The sequence below is a fragment of the Andrena cerasifolii genome, chromosome 8 (assembly GCF_050908995.1).
Source record: "Andrena cerasifolii isolate SP2316 chromosome 8, iyAndCera1_principal, whole genome shotgun sequence".
Classification (NCBI taxonomy): Eukaryota; Metazoa; Arthropoda; class Insecta; order Hymenoptera; family Andrenidae; genus Andrena; species Andrena cerasifolii.
In genome coordinates, this window is record NC_135125.1 from 8,496,061 (window position 1) to 8,510,864 (window position 14,804).

Below are 14,804 nucleotides of genomic sequence, written 5' to 3' on the forward strand. Positions count from 1 at the left end.
TTATGGGTAATCTCGATCTTTGGCTCGGTACTTATGAAAGCATGCAGGTGCGATTCCATGCTGACATTCGGCATCCTTTACTAGCTACTAGGTTAGTAGAGGATGCCGCATGCTTAAGCATTTGCTTAAGGGGGTAGACACGTCACGTGACCTGGCCGATTCGGCAGGTCGGTATTACAGCATTTTTTCTGCACAGAAATGGTAATACCGATAGATCGACGATTACCCGGTGAACGCGAGACGGAGCTGTTTGCTATTTCTGTATTCTATTCTAAATAAGGAAAGAAAGTCTTCCTATATGTTACTTTAAAAATAAATATAATATTGAAGTGAGATTATTTCCAGTATTATTCCTTTCATTCATTTTTATATAATATCATTCAGTATAGTATGTCCTCCTCTGTACTTGGTTACAATAGCATGTCCAACTTCCAAGCATTATTGTCGAGTTATTATTATAATTTTGCAGATTCTAACTTATACTACTAATTACATACTTTCAGTGATACCTATATTACAATAATGCAAAAAGTATTTATGTAATTATAAAGTACCATTGAATGTTTCAACCTGTTTTTCTCAAAAACGCTAAAAGTGGACATACAATAGATAGATAATGTTTGTGTGGATTTAGCTTTCGCTGATACCACAGTGTTTTATTCTTGATTCTTCCTTCCTTATTCTTCGTATTGGCTTGTCGTCTGAAATTTATTTGTTCGTTGTTTTGTTGGTTAGTTGTATTTCTATTATAGTTGTGTGTTCATGCTTGCAAAAGCTTGTGTTATGTTGGCTAGTGTTTCCATGTCATTACTAAAGGCTAAGGCCCTAATATCGTATGGAGCTTGTATTCCCTTTGTTTGAATGAAATTGATGAATTTGTCTGAGGCGTCTTTATTTAGGGGACATGTGAATATCAAGTGATTTAGGTCTTCTTCTTCATAACCACAATTGCATTTTGGTTCTGGAATTATGGAGAGTTTATATAAATGTGCATTTGTTCTGTGGTGATTACTTCTGATCCTGTTAATTATTGATATCGCTTTTCTATTTGGTTTTTGTTTATATTTGGTGAACCATTGTGTATTTAGCTTAATGTTTTCGTCTATTAGTTTAAAGTAACTGTTATTGTTTGTTTGTGCTTTTATCTCTAGATCGTTTTTCCAGTTTGTTATGGCTGTATCTTTGAAGATATTTTTTGCTTCTTTTATAGTAAGTTTTGTTGATATATGTTTTCCAACCTCTCGTCCTAATTTTGCCAATTGGTCTACTCTCTCACTATTCTCTACTCCTAGGTGGCCTGGGCACCATATGAAAAGAATTTCTTTACGTATGGTCTGACATCTGTATGCTAGGAATTTTATTTCTGCTATGAATTGATTTTCTTGTGTATTCTGGTTTGTTTGATTTAATTTAGTAATAAGATATTTGGCGTCTGATATTATTTTGCAGGATCTATGAGTGCTAGTTTTGAAGAATTTAATCGCTTCTATTATTGCTATTGCTTCCAGAGTTTCTGAAGAATGTTCTTTCATTATGCTAAATAATTCATATTTATCTAATTGGGGGATGTAAAAGGCTGCTCCTGCTTTTGTATTTTCTTCATTGCTGTTATCTCCTATTGTTTTTTTGTGTCCAGATCCATCTGTGAATATTTCTAATTCATGAGGTGGGAGTTCAGATAGTTTTTTGGTGAATGCTTCGTTTGGGTTTTCTGCTAGCTTTATGATTTCGCCTATTTCTGTGTTTACTTCAAACTTGTTGAGGTGTGTTTGTATTGGAAATTCGTATATTATAGGTAGGTTTGTATGGTGTATACTTTTTAGAGTGGGCTTTATACAATTCCATCTTTTTATCAGAAAGAAATTGTATCTTTGTGTTGTTGATTTTTTTAATAATTTGTCTATATAATGTAATTTTGTTTTTAATTTATGTGATGTATGTGAGTGACATTTAGCTAAATAGTTGTTTGTTAATATTTCCGCCCTTTGGTATATGTTCATTTCTTTTGCTATATGCCATACTATTGCATTTGGAGTTGATGGCATTAGTCCTAAGCACTTCTTTAATGCAGTTTGAGTTAGAGTGTTGATTCCTTTCAGGTTAGTTCTTGATCCATTTATGTACTGTGGAAGGCCCCACTCAATCATTGTTCTAATGGTTGCTTTATAAATTAATAGTAAAGTTTCCGGGTGTGATCCCCAATGTACTCCCGATAGCCATTTTAGAATTGTTGTTGCCTTAATCAATTTTTCTTTAAGGTATTTGATGTGCGGTGACCAGTTTAATTTCTTGTCCAACATTAGTCCTAGGAATTTTGCTTCATTGGATGGTTTGACAATTTTTCCTTCAATGTTGATATCGAAATCTTGAGGTTCTTTCTTCCTGGAGAATACTACTAATTTTGTTTTTTCAGCCGATATGTTTAAATTTATTGAATTTAGCCATTTGTTTAAAGTCTCTATTGATTCTGTTAAGTCTCTTTTTATTTTAAGTTTCTCAGTATTTCTACAATAAATTACAATATCGTCTGCAAATTGAAGGGTGAAACAGTTATTTCCTGTATGATTTAGTATATTATGTAGGTAAATGTTGAATAGTAATGGACTTAAGATAGATCCCTGAGGGAGACCTTTCCTGCATGTTCTGGTGTCTATGTGTGTTCCTTTTAAGTAGAAATGGATTGTTCTTTCTGATATTGTATTTTGTATAAATCTGATTATGTTGGCTGGGATTTTCAGTTTGTTTAATTCGTTTATTAATATTGTTGGATTTACATTATCGAAAGCGCCTTCCACATCAATAAATAAGGCTCCCAATGATTCCCTTTTGAGGTAGGTTAGGTATATGTCTGTGGTAAGTAGATTGAGACTGTCTTGGCATGATTTATTTTTCCTAAATCCAAATTGTATATTTGGCAGCAAAAGGTCATTTTCAATGTAATGTTCAAGTCTATTTTTTATTATTTTTTCAGTTAGTTTTAATATGTTTGAGGCTAGCGATATTGGTCTGTAACTGTCTTTTTTTTGTTTAGGTATTAGTGTGGTGTTATAAACTTTCCAGTCTGCTGGGATCTCTCCTTGCTCGATGATCTGCGATATAATTTCCATAAGCCTGGTTATTATGTTGATTGGTAGTTTTTGTAGTATTTCATTTGTGATATTGTCCGCTCCTGGTGATGTGAGAGGTTTTAAGTTTTTAATTATTGTTTTTATTTCTTCTATTGAGACCTTCTGTTTCCAAACTGATGGTAGTTCTTCTTTTTTATTGTTGATGTGAATGTAGTTTGCTGTTGATGGAGGGGCAAATTTTTCTGCATATATCTTTGCTGATCTTATTTGATCTTCCGATGTGCTGCTATTCGGTGTATTCCATATTTTGCTATTACTGAATGATTTAATAGTGTTCCATATATCTTTTATATTTGTGTTTGGGTTAAGTTTATTTACTGTTTCTTTAAAACTATTTGATTTTTCTTTCTTTATTATTCTTCGTGTATTGCTAATTTCTTCTTTCCATTTGATTAAGTTTTCGTTGGATGGTAGGTTTTTATAATCTAGATATGCTATTTTCCTTTTATTTGTTGCTTCTTGGCATTCATCGTTCCACCATATGAGAGCTGGTCTATTATTTTTGTTCCTCCTTATAGTTGTCGTATGGTTGTTTTTTATGTTGTTTTGGTTTTGTTGTTGGGTATTCAGTTGTTTTGCACCATATTTAACGAGTGTGTCTTGTACAATATTTGTTAGATTTTTGTATTCCTCTAGATAGTTAGTTTTTAGTATTTTATTGTTGAATGTTATTCTCTCTAAGTCTTCTATTGTTTTAGTCCAGTCGACTTTTGTTGTTGATAACTTTGGTCTATCACTTGTAAATATTTGTGGTTGAGAATTTGTTTCAATTGATATTGGATGGTGGTCACTGTTCATTGGGTCTGTTATGATGTTAATTTCAATATTGTTGATTAAATCTAATGAAATTATTTGTAAGTCTGGTGCAGTTGGACTACAGTTTATTTTTGGTATCATCGTAGAGTCTCTTTTTGGAACTATTGAAAAGTCTTGTTTATTAACTGCGTACATTAGATTCTTCCCGGTCGAGTTTTCAGTTCTGCTTCCCCATAATTTATGATTAGCGTTGAAGTCTCCACATATGATATGATTTTTGTAGCTAGATATATTCCCTAATTTGTTTAATAGTTCAAACCATATTTTGCCTGTTGTTTTTGCTTGAGGAGGTTTGTAAAGGTTGGTTATATATAGGTCATTATTTGTGTTAGTTTTGATTTTTATTGTTTGAATTTCGAATTGGTTGAACATTGAGAAGTCTTCATTAATTTTGTCATATAATATGGCTTTGTTTATTGCTATTAAGGTTCCTCCTCCGTGGTGAATAGCTTGTCTGTCATTTCTTTCGATGTTAAAATTTCCCATGTTTATATAGTTCCCGTCATCTAACCAGGTTTCTTGTAGTGCTATTATGTCATAATCTTGTGCTATGTTTCTTAGATCCAAAATTTTATTTCTAATTCCTCTGCAATTCCATTGAAGGATTTTCATTATAATTGTATTACTATTGTTCTTTATTCCTGTTCCAGAGTTTTTGGATTGATTGTGATTGCTGAGTCTGCTAATGTTTTGGATCTAGATTTTTGATCGTATGCGATCTTTTTAGTTCCATTTGTGGTGTTGTATTTTGTTAATTCCTTAAGCCTTGGAATTATCGGTGAATTTTTAATATAAGTGTTTTATTTGTTTTCTTACTTACTCTGGAGTATGGAAAAGTATTGTTCGAGTAAAAGGTTTTTATGGAAGCCTCGTCTATTTTGGTTGTTCTCCCTTTATCTTCGATTGTATTAATTCTTATTGGATTTTGTGTATTTAGTTTGATTAGACTTAAATTTTCTATGTTCCTATTTATGTCCAAGTGAGTTCTTATGTCTTCTTTTGATACGTATTTTTTTATTTCCTTCACGTTTGTGTTTTCTATTGTTTTGGGCTTTTTTAGTTCAATTTCTTCTAGAGTTTGGGGGTTTAGAAATTGCTTTTCCTTCCAGTCAAATATAGCTATTTTATTTATGTCTTTGTAATATATGTTAATAATTTGATTTTCGCTTATAATATTGTTTTTCCTTATTATATCTTTTGCCTTTTTATGGTCCACATTAAAATAACTCATTGTAGTGGCTAGTATTTTTTGGTATTGGAGTGAAGGGCAGTTAATATCAAAGGTACCGTGCTCCCCTTTGCAGTTTGCGCATTTCCTTACTGTTTTGCATTCATTAGTTTCTAAATGTTCTGCTTCTGAACATGTTGGACATCTTTTTTGTCCTCTACATTGTGCAGATGTGTGTCCGTATCGTAGGCAGTTATAGCATTTTTTAACGTTTTTTTTTATTGGAGCTGTTTTGCATTTCACATACCAAATAGTGATGCTTTGAGGAAGGAGATCTCCTTTGATTAATAATTTGATAGCATTTGTTGGTATTAGCTTATCTGATTTGTTATCGTAACGCATTAGCCTTTCAATTTCGACTATTTCTGGATTATAGTCGTGCTCCTCTATTCCCTGTTGGATTTCTTCTAAATCCATTTCTTTTGGAATGTCATACACAATAATTCGTCTATAGATTTTATAATCCGGAATGTATGTGTACCATTCCGTTAGCTTGTTTTTGGATTTTTCTATAAACTCGTTAGCATAAATATGGTTGTTGAACGTTAGTTGTATTTTATCTTTTCCTAGCTTATTTATTTTCTGGAGTTGAGTTGCAAGAGAGGCAATCTTTTTTCCCAACTGTAGAGGATGTAAGTTACCCAGGTTTTGGGACTCATCCTTTGATGTCATTTGAATTATATACGGTCCGGAGATATTGTCTCCATATCTATTCTTTTCCTGCATTTCGTGGAAAATGTTTTGCTTTTTTTTTTTATTTATTTGACTTATATTTGTGTTATCACTAGTTCCTGCTTTAGACTCTCCATGTATTGTCCTCTTTAAGCTATTGTCCACATTTAGGTTGTTATTATTGGAGGATGAGGATGGGTTTATTCCTATAATATCCAACATGTGTTGGTTGTTTGAAATCTGATAATTGTTGTTGTTCATTGTTACTTTGTTTTGACTATCTTTGAGGTCAGAAGTATTTTTATTTTTGTTTTTTGTTTTGTCTTCTATTTCCATTTCTTCCATGTCGTGTTTGTGATGTAGAATGTGTTGTGTAGTTTGTAGGTTATTTCCTATGTAACTATCTAATCTTCCCTACCTTACGTCAGGATATTGAAGGTTCTGTTGTTAAGGCCTTACTTTTAATTTCTCTATTCTAGTTATGGTATTTGGTAGATATTTTTGTATTTATTTATTACATTTGTACTTTGGTTATTTCACCACTAAACTTCGCGTGTGTACTCGTTAACGATCAAACCGGAAGTCCCCGGACATACAATATGTGTGCACTAATTGTAAGCCATCGATGTACAATAGGAATTTTTTTTTAATGTAGGTTAGTCCGTTGTTGTTCTAACTGCCTGAATTACTATGACATAAATACGACAGCGATTTCAAGTGATGTATATGTAACGATAATAGCGTTAATTTAGTAAATGTATACAATTCCCAGCAGTTCCTATGTCAATGTATGCCTAAAATGAATATAACCTAACCTACAATCGTCCGAAAATGCATACATTGACTCCATCATGCTTTTATTGTGGCTCGTATATCCAGCTATCGCTTCAGTTTTGTTATGAATCGACGTTGACAGAAGAACATAAAGTGGAAAGAGGTATACTAAATTTCAGCTTCAAAGGCATCGCCTTAAAGTTGCAAATAAGAGGCGCTCCAAAATTCTGCGTCTCTTCGTTAAACAGTCACTGCCTCGAAACATCTGCGCCACTTTTCGCTCTTTGATTTGCTCTCCGGAGACGTTACTTTGTGCCATCTCTTTCGACGGCATGTTCTCCTGTTACAAAGCCCAATTTTGTGCATTCTGAAAATTTTCGCCAGATTTTGGCCAATATATCAGGAGAACATGAAGTGTAAAGAGGTATACTACATTTCAGAACAGTCACTGTCTCAAAACATCTGTGCGACTTCTCGCTCTTTGATTTGCTCTCCGGAGACGTTACTTTTTGCCATCTCTTTCGACATCATGTTCTCCTGTTACAAAGCCCAATTTTGTGCATTCTGAAAATTTTCTCCAGATTTTGGCCCAGGTATCAGGAGAACATGAAGCGAAAAGAGGTATTCTGAATTTCAGCTGCGAAGGCATCCTCGATTCTCTCTCCGAAGACGTTACTTAGTGCCACCTCTTTCGACGTCATGTTATCCTGTTACGAAGCCCAATTTTGTGCATTCTGAAAATTTTCTCCAGATTTTGGCCCAGGTATCAGGAGAACATGAAGCGAAAAGAGGTATTCTGAATTTCAGCTTCGAAGGCATCCTCGATTCTCTCTCCGAAGACGTTACTTAGTGCCACCTCTTTCGACATCATGTTCTCCTGTTACAAAGCCCAATTTTGTGCATTCTGAAAATTTTTGCCAGATTTTGGTCCAGGTATCAGGAGAACATGAAGCGAAAAGAGGTATTCTGAATTTCAGCTGCGAAGGCATCCTCGATTCTCTCTCCGAAGACGTTACTTAGTGCCACCTCTTTCGACGTCATGTTATCCTGTTACGAAGCCCAATTTTGTGCATTCTGAAAATTTTCTCCAGATTTTGGCCCAGGTATCAGGAGAACATGAAGCGAAAAGAGGTATTCTGTATTTCAGCTGCGAAGGCATCCTCGATTCTCTCTCCGAAGACGTTACTTAGTGCCACCTCTTTCGACATCATGTTCTCCTGTTACGAAGCCCAATTTTGTGCATTCTGAAAATTTTCTACAGATTTTGGCCCAGGTATCAGGAGAACATGAAGCGAAAAGAGGTATTCTGAATTTCAGCTTCGAAGGCATCCTCGATTCTCTCTCCGAAGACGTTACTTAGTGCCACCTCTTTCGACGTCATGTTCTCCTGTTACGAAGCCCAATTTTGTGCATTCTGAAAATTTTTTCCAGATTTTGGCCCAGGTATCAGGAGAACATGAAGCGAAAAGAGGTATTCTGAATTTCAGCTTCGAAGGCATCCTCGATTCTCTCTCCGAAGACGTTACTTAGTGCCACCTCTTTCGACATCATGTTCTCCTGTTACAAAGCCCACTTTTGTGCATTCTGAAAATTTTTGCCAGATTTTAGCCCAGGTATCAGGAGAACATGAAGCGAAAAGAGGTATTCTGCATTTCAGCTGCGAAGGCATCCTCAATTCTCTCTCCGGAGACATTACTTTGTGCCATCTCTTTCGACGACATGTTCTCCTGTTACAAAGCCCAATTTTGTGCATTCTGAAAATTTTTGCCAGATTTTGGCCCAGGTATCAGGAGAACATGAAGCGAAAAGAGGTATTCTGAATTTCAGCTTCGAAGGCATCCTCGATTCTCTCTCCGAAGACGTTACTTAGTGCCACCTCTTTCGACATCATGTTCTCCTGTTACGAAGCCCAATTTTGTGCATTCTGAAAATTTTCTCCAGATTTTGGCCCAGGTATCAGGAGAACATGAAGCGAAAAGAGGTATTCTGAATTTCAGCTTCGAAGGCATCCTCGATTCTCTCTCCGAAGACGTTACTTAGTGCCACCTCTTTCGACATCATGTTCTCCTGTTACAAAGCCCACTTTTGTGCATTCTGAAAATTTTCTCCAGATTTTGGCCCAGGTATCAGGAGAACATGAAGCGAAAAGAGGTATTCTGAATTTCAGCTTCGAAGGCATCCTCGATTCTCTCTCCGAAGACGTTACTTAGTGCCACCTCTTTCGACATCATGTTCTCCTGTTACGAAGCCCAATTTTGTGCATTCTGAAAATTTTCTCCAGATTTTGGCCCAGGTATCAGGAGAACATGAAGCGAAAAGAGGTATTCTGAATTTCAGCTTCGAAGGCATCCTCGATTCTCTCTCCGAAGACGTTACTTAGTGCCACCTCTTTCGACATCATGTTCTCCTGTTACAAAGCCCACTTTTGTGCATTCTGAAAATTTTTGCCAGATTTTAGCCCAGGTATCAGGAGAACATGAAGCGAAAAGAGGTATTCTGCATTTCAGCTGCGAAGGCATCCTCGATTCTCTCTCCGAAGACGTTACTTAGTGCCACCTCTTTCGACGTCATGTTATCCTGTTACGAAGCCCAATTTTGTGCATTCTGAAAATTTTCTCCAGATTTTGGCCCAGGTATCAGGAGAACATGAAGCGAAAAGAGGTATTCTGAATTTCAGCTGCGAAGGCATCCTCGATTCTCTCTCCGAAGACGTTACTTAGTGCCACCTCTTTCGACGTCATGTTATCCTGTTACGAAGCCCAATTTTGTGCATTCTGAAAATTTTCTCCAGATTTTGGCCCAGGTATCAGGAGAACATGAAGTGGAAAGAGGTATACTAAAGGGTAAGATGATAAAATGTGTCCTTGAACCGAATTCGACTCACGATGAATCATTCGAAAGCTTATTAAAAAAGAAACATTTGTGGCAATTTTCAACTTCGTATCTCCACCCGGAGGGTAGTAAAGGGCAAAAATAGGAAATCAGGTTTTTGCCGAATTTCTCCTATACTAGGGGATGAAAAATTTTGAAAAAAATCAGAGACATTTCTGTTTTCGGGGCACATATCAGAGAATTGTTTCAGATTTTTAAATTGAAAAACCAAGCCGTGAAAACTAAAAAACGCCAAAAAATGCTGAAAAATGCCGATTGTGTATCGAAGCATGCTTGGCACTATAATTATATTTTTACTGTAAGTACGTATGATTGTTACTACTGTCCTGAATTTTTTTCAGATTTTTCAATTGAAAAACCAAGCTGTGAAAAATAAAAAACGCCAAAAAATGCTGAAAAATGCCGATTGTGCATCGAAGCATGCTTGGCACTATAATTATATTTTTACTGTAAGTACGTATGATTGTTACTATTGTCCTGAATTTTTTTCAGATTTTTCAATTGAAAAACCAAGCTGTGAAAAATAAAAAACGCCAAAAAATGCTGAAAAATGCCGATTATGTATCGAAGCATGCTTGGCACTATAATTATATTTTTACTGTAAGTACGTATGATTGTTACTATTGTCCTGAATTTTTTTCAGATTTTTCAATTGAAAAACCAAGCTGTGAAAAATAAAAAACGCCAAAAAATGCTGAAAAATGCCGATTATGTATCGAAGCATGCTTGGCACTATAATTATATTTTTACTGTAAGTACGTATGATTGTTACTATTGTCCTGAATTTTTTTCAGATTTTTCAATTGAAAAACCAAGCTGTGAAAAATAAAAAACGCCAAAAAATGCTGAAAAATGCCGATTGTGCATCGAAGCATGCTTGGCACTATAATTATATTTTTACTGTAAGTACGTATGATTGTTACTATTGTCCTGAATTTTTTTCAGATTTTTCAATTGAAAAACCAAGCTGTGAAAAATAAAAAACGCCAAAAAATGCTGAAAAATGCTGATTGTGCATCGAAGCATGCTTGGCACTATAATTATATTTTTACTGTAAGTACGTATGATTGTTACTATTGTCCTGAATTTTTTTCAGATTTTTGACACTAAGTAACGTTTTCGGAGAGAGAATCGAGGATGCCTTCGAAGCTGAAATTCAGAATACCTCTTTTCGCTTCATGTTCTCCTGATACCTGGGCCAAAATCTGGAGAAAATTTTCAGAATGCACAAAATTGGGCTTCGTAACAGGATAACATGACGTCGAAAGAGGTGGCACTAAGTAACGTCTTCGGAGAGAGAATCGAGGATGCCTTCGCAGCTAAAATTCAGAATACCTCTTTTCGCTTCATGTTCTCCTGATACCTGGGCCAAAATCTGGAGAAAATTTTCAGAATGCACAAAATTGGGCTTCGTAACAGGATAACATGATGTCGAAAGAGGTGGCACTAAGTAACGTCTTCGGAGAGAGAATCGAGGATGCCTTCGAAGCTGAAATTCAGAATACCTCTTTTCGCTTCATGTTCTCCTGATACCTGGGCCAAAATCTGGAGAAAATTTTCAGAATGCACAAAATTGGGCTTCGTAACAGGAGAACATGATGTCGAAAGAGGTGGCACTAAGTAACGTCTTCGGAGAGAGAATCGAGGATGCCTTCGAAGCTGAAATTCAGAATACCTCTTTTCGCTTCATGTTCTCCTGATACCTGGGCCAAAATCTGGAGAAAATTTTCAGAATGCACAAAATTGGGCTTCGTAACAGGATAACATGACGTCGAAAGAGGTGGCACTAAGTAACGTCTTCGGAGAGAGAATCGAGGATGCCTTCGCAGCTGAAATTCAGAATACCTCTTTTCGCTTCATGTTCTCCTGATACCTGGGCCAAAATCTGGAGAAAATTTTCAGAATGCACAAAATTGGGCTTCGTAACAGGATAACATGACGTCGAAAGAGGTGGCACTAAGTAACGTCTTCGGAGAGAGAATCGAGGATGCCTTCGCAGCTGAAATTCAGAATACCTCTTTTCGCTTCATGTTCTCCTGATACCTGGGCCAAAATCTGGAGAAAATTTTCAGAATGCACAAAATTGGGCTTCGTAACAGGATAACATGACGTCGAAAGAGGTGGCACTAAGTAACGTCTTCGGAGAGAGAATCGAGGATGCCTTCGAAGCTGAAATTCAGAATACCTCTTTTCGCTTCATGTTCTCCTGATACCTGGGCCAAAATCTGGAGAAAATTTTCAGAATGCACAAAATTGGGCTTCGTAACAGGAGAACATGACGTCGAAAGAGGTGGCACTAAGTAACGTCTTCGGAGAGAGAATCGAGGATGCCTTCGAAGCTGAAATTCAGAATACCTCTTTTCGCTTCATGTTCTCCTGATACCTGGGCCAAAATCTGGAGAAAATTTTCAGAATGCACAAAATTGGGCTTCGTAACAGGAGAACATGATGTCGAAAGAGGTGGCACTAAGTAACGTCTTCGGAGAGAGAATCGAGGATGCCTTCGAAGCTGAAATTCAGAATACCTCTTTTCGCTTCATGTTCTCCTGATACCTGGGCCAAAATCTGGAGAAAATTTTCAGAATGCACAAAATTGGGCTTCGTAACAGGATAACATGACGTCGAAAGAGGTGGCACTAAGTAACGTCTTCGGAAAGAGAATCGAGGATGCCTTCGAAGCTGAAATTCAGAATACCTCTTTTCGCTTCATGTTCTCCTGATACCTGGGCCAAAATCTGGCAAAAATTTTCAGAATGCTCAAAATTGGGCTTCGTAACAGGATAACATGACGTGGAAAGAGGTAGCGCAAAATAATGTCTCTGAAGAGAAGTAGAAGCCTTGAACGAAAGTCGATAGAGTTTGAGGGTATTGAATGGCATATTTAAAGTAGTGCTTTAATGCAAAGATTTTTAAAACCACTCTGCGTGGAAGGATCTTTTTAGGTGTTCTTTTTAGCATATCTTTTATATGTGATTTGGAATAGGAAGGAGTAAGTAGTGCTCGTTAAATAAAAAAACTCTTTTACCACTTAACTGCAATTTATTCAAATAAGTGAAATGCAATACAATGAAATGTTACAAGTGTAACTGGGTTAGGTCTGGGTTAGGGGAGGGTTAGGGGGAGCAGCACAACATCGCTGCTCCGTGAAGTGCGATCGAGTTCGTGGGGTGGATCGGGCGGCCGTTGTGATTCCCGGCCGCTCCGCGCATCTTTGGGCCTGCCGCGGCTCGGGAGCGTTTTTCCCCGAGTTCCGTGGCAGTTGAGCGGCCGGTCAGCGGCCTGCCTGTCTTCGCCCCCGCCTGGCCGCGACCCTCGGTCGCGGCTCGGGTTGCAACTCGATCGCGGGGGTTGTGGGGTGGGGGTGCCGGGGGGCACCTCCCACCTTAGTAGCAGCAACCCCGTGGCGACGCGGACGCGTGGTCCGTCCCGCGTCGTCGGAGCTGGGTGCTGGGGGAGGAGTTAACTCCCCCAGGGAAGTCCCCGAGTCCTCGGGGAATGGGTGCGGAGTATGCATCACCATCATGCGCGTGAGGGGGGGGCAAGCGGATGAATCGCTAGCTTGCTCCCGCATCAAGTCCTCCTCCTCAGGCGCGCTACTCCGCACCCGAGGACGACCACCGTGGAGTTTTAGTGGGTGCAAGCCCCACATAACCCCTGACCCTCCCCCGAGGGTTAGGGGTATCCGTTAGGGATTTCTCCACGTAAAAAAAAAAAAAAAAAAAAAAAAAAGGGGAGGGTTAGGGGTATCCGTTAGGGATTTCTCCACGTAAAAAGAAAAAAAGGTCTGGGTTAGGTCTGGGTTCGGCTGAAGCAGTATCTTGTGCAAATTTCATCTCAATGAACACAGTCGAAAATGCAGCCGGTTTAACGTCTTTTATGTAAAAATTCCTTACCTGTAAAACAGAAATATACACGATTAATAATCGATCTAGTTACAGTATGTCAGATTAGTTACATCGCATCGGCACACTCTAAACTCTAAATATGTCACACATATACAAGCACGCACCCACGCACAGCATTTCAACAGATTTCAGAGTACGTAGTTGCTGATTTGGCCGCTGCTGGGGTCGCACCCAACGTTACCGACTTATTCTAAAATAAGATTACAGTACTACGAGTTGTAGGAATTAATATTAAATCTTACCGGAACATATAAAATCTAAAACGACTAATTTCAATCAACATGTTGCACAATAAAATTATTCCCTTTACTAATATATTTTCATACGTGACAAAATGTTGTAACGTTTCTCCCATTTTCAATAATAGACAAGTCATGTTACTAAAAATATTTTTCTTCTTACAGGTTTTAACTTCGGAATATTTCGACGGAATGATGGAAACCTTGATAGTAATCACAAGAAAATAGTGACTTTATATACCTTATACTTTATTGTAACACTGTAAAGGCCTTTTATGCAAATATATTGAAAGAAACTTGAAACAAACTGTATTATTATTCAGAAATACCTTTTACATATTCCTATCCAAATTTCAAATATCTATGGTATTTCCTTAAGAATACCATAGAAATTACAAGCTTCGAGTCTTTCAAAAGCATCACATTAACCGAGAACTGTTAAAAGGCCCATGAAAGGCGTAGCTCTTGTTTGCTACTTTAAGGCGATGCCTTCGAAGCTGAAATTCAGAATACCTCTTTTCGCTTCATGTTCTCCTGATACCTGGGCCAAAATCTGGAGAAAATTTTCAGAATGCACAAAATTGGGCTTCGTAACAGGATAACATGACGTCGAAAGAGGTGGCACTAAGTAACGTCTTCGGAGAGAGAATCGAGGATGCCTTCGCAGCTGAAATTCAGAATACCTCTTTTCGCTTCATGTTCTCCTGATACCTGGGCCAAAATCTGGAGAAAATTTTCAGAATGCACAAAATTGGGCTTCGTAACAGGATAACATGACGTCGAAAGAGGTGGCACTAAGTAACGTCTTCGGAGAGAGAATCGAGGATGCCTTCGCAGCTAAAATTCAGAATACCTCTTTTCGCTTCATGTTCTCCTGATACCTGGGCCAAAATCTGGAGAAAATTTTCAGAATGCACAAAATTGGGCTTCGTAACAGGATAACATGACGTCGAAAGAGGTGGCACTAAGTAACGTCTTCGGAGAGAGAATCGAGGATGCCTTCGCAGCTAAAATTCAGAATACCTCTTTTCGCTTCATGTTCTCCTGATACCTGGGCCAAAATCTGGAGAAAATTTTCAGAATGCACAAAATTGGGCTTCGTAACAGGAGAACATGACGTCGAAAGAGGTGGCACTAAGTAATGTCTCCG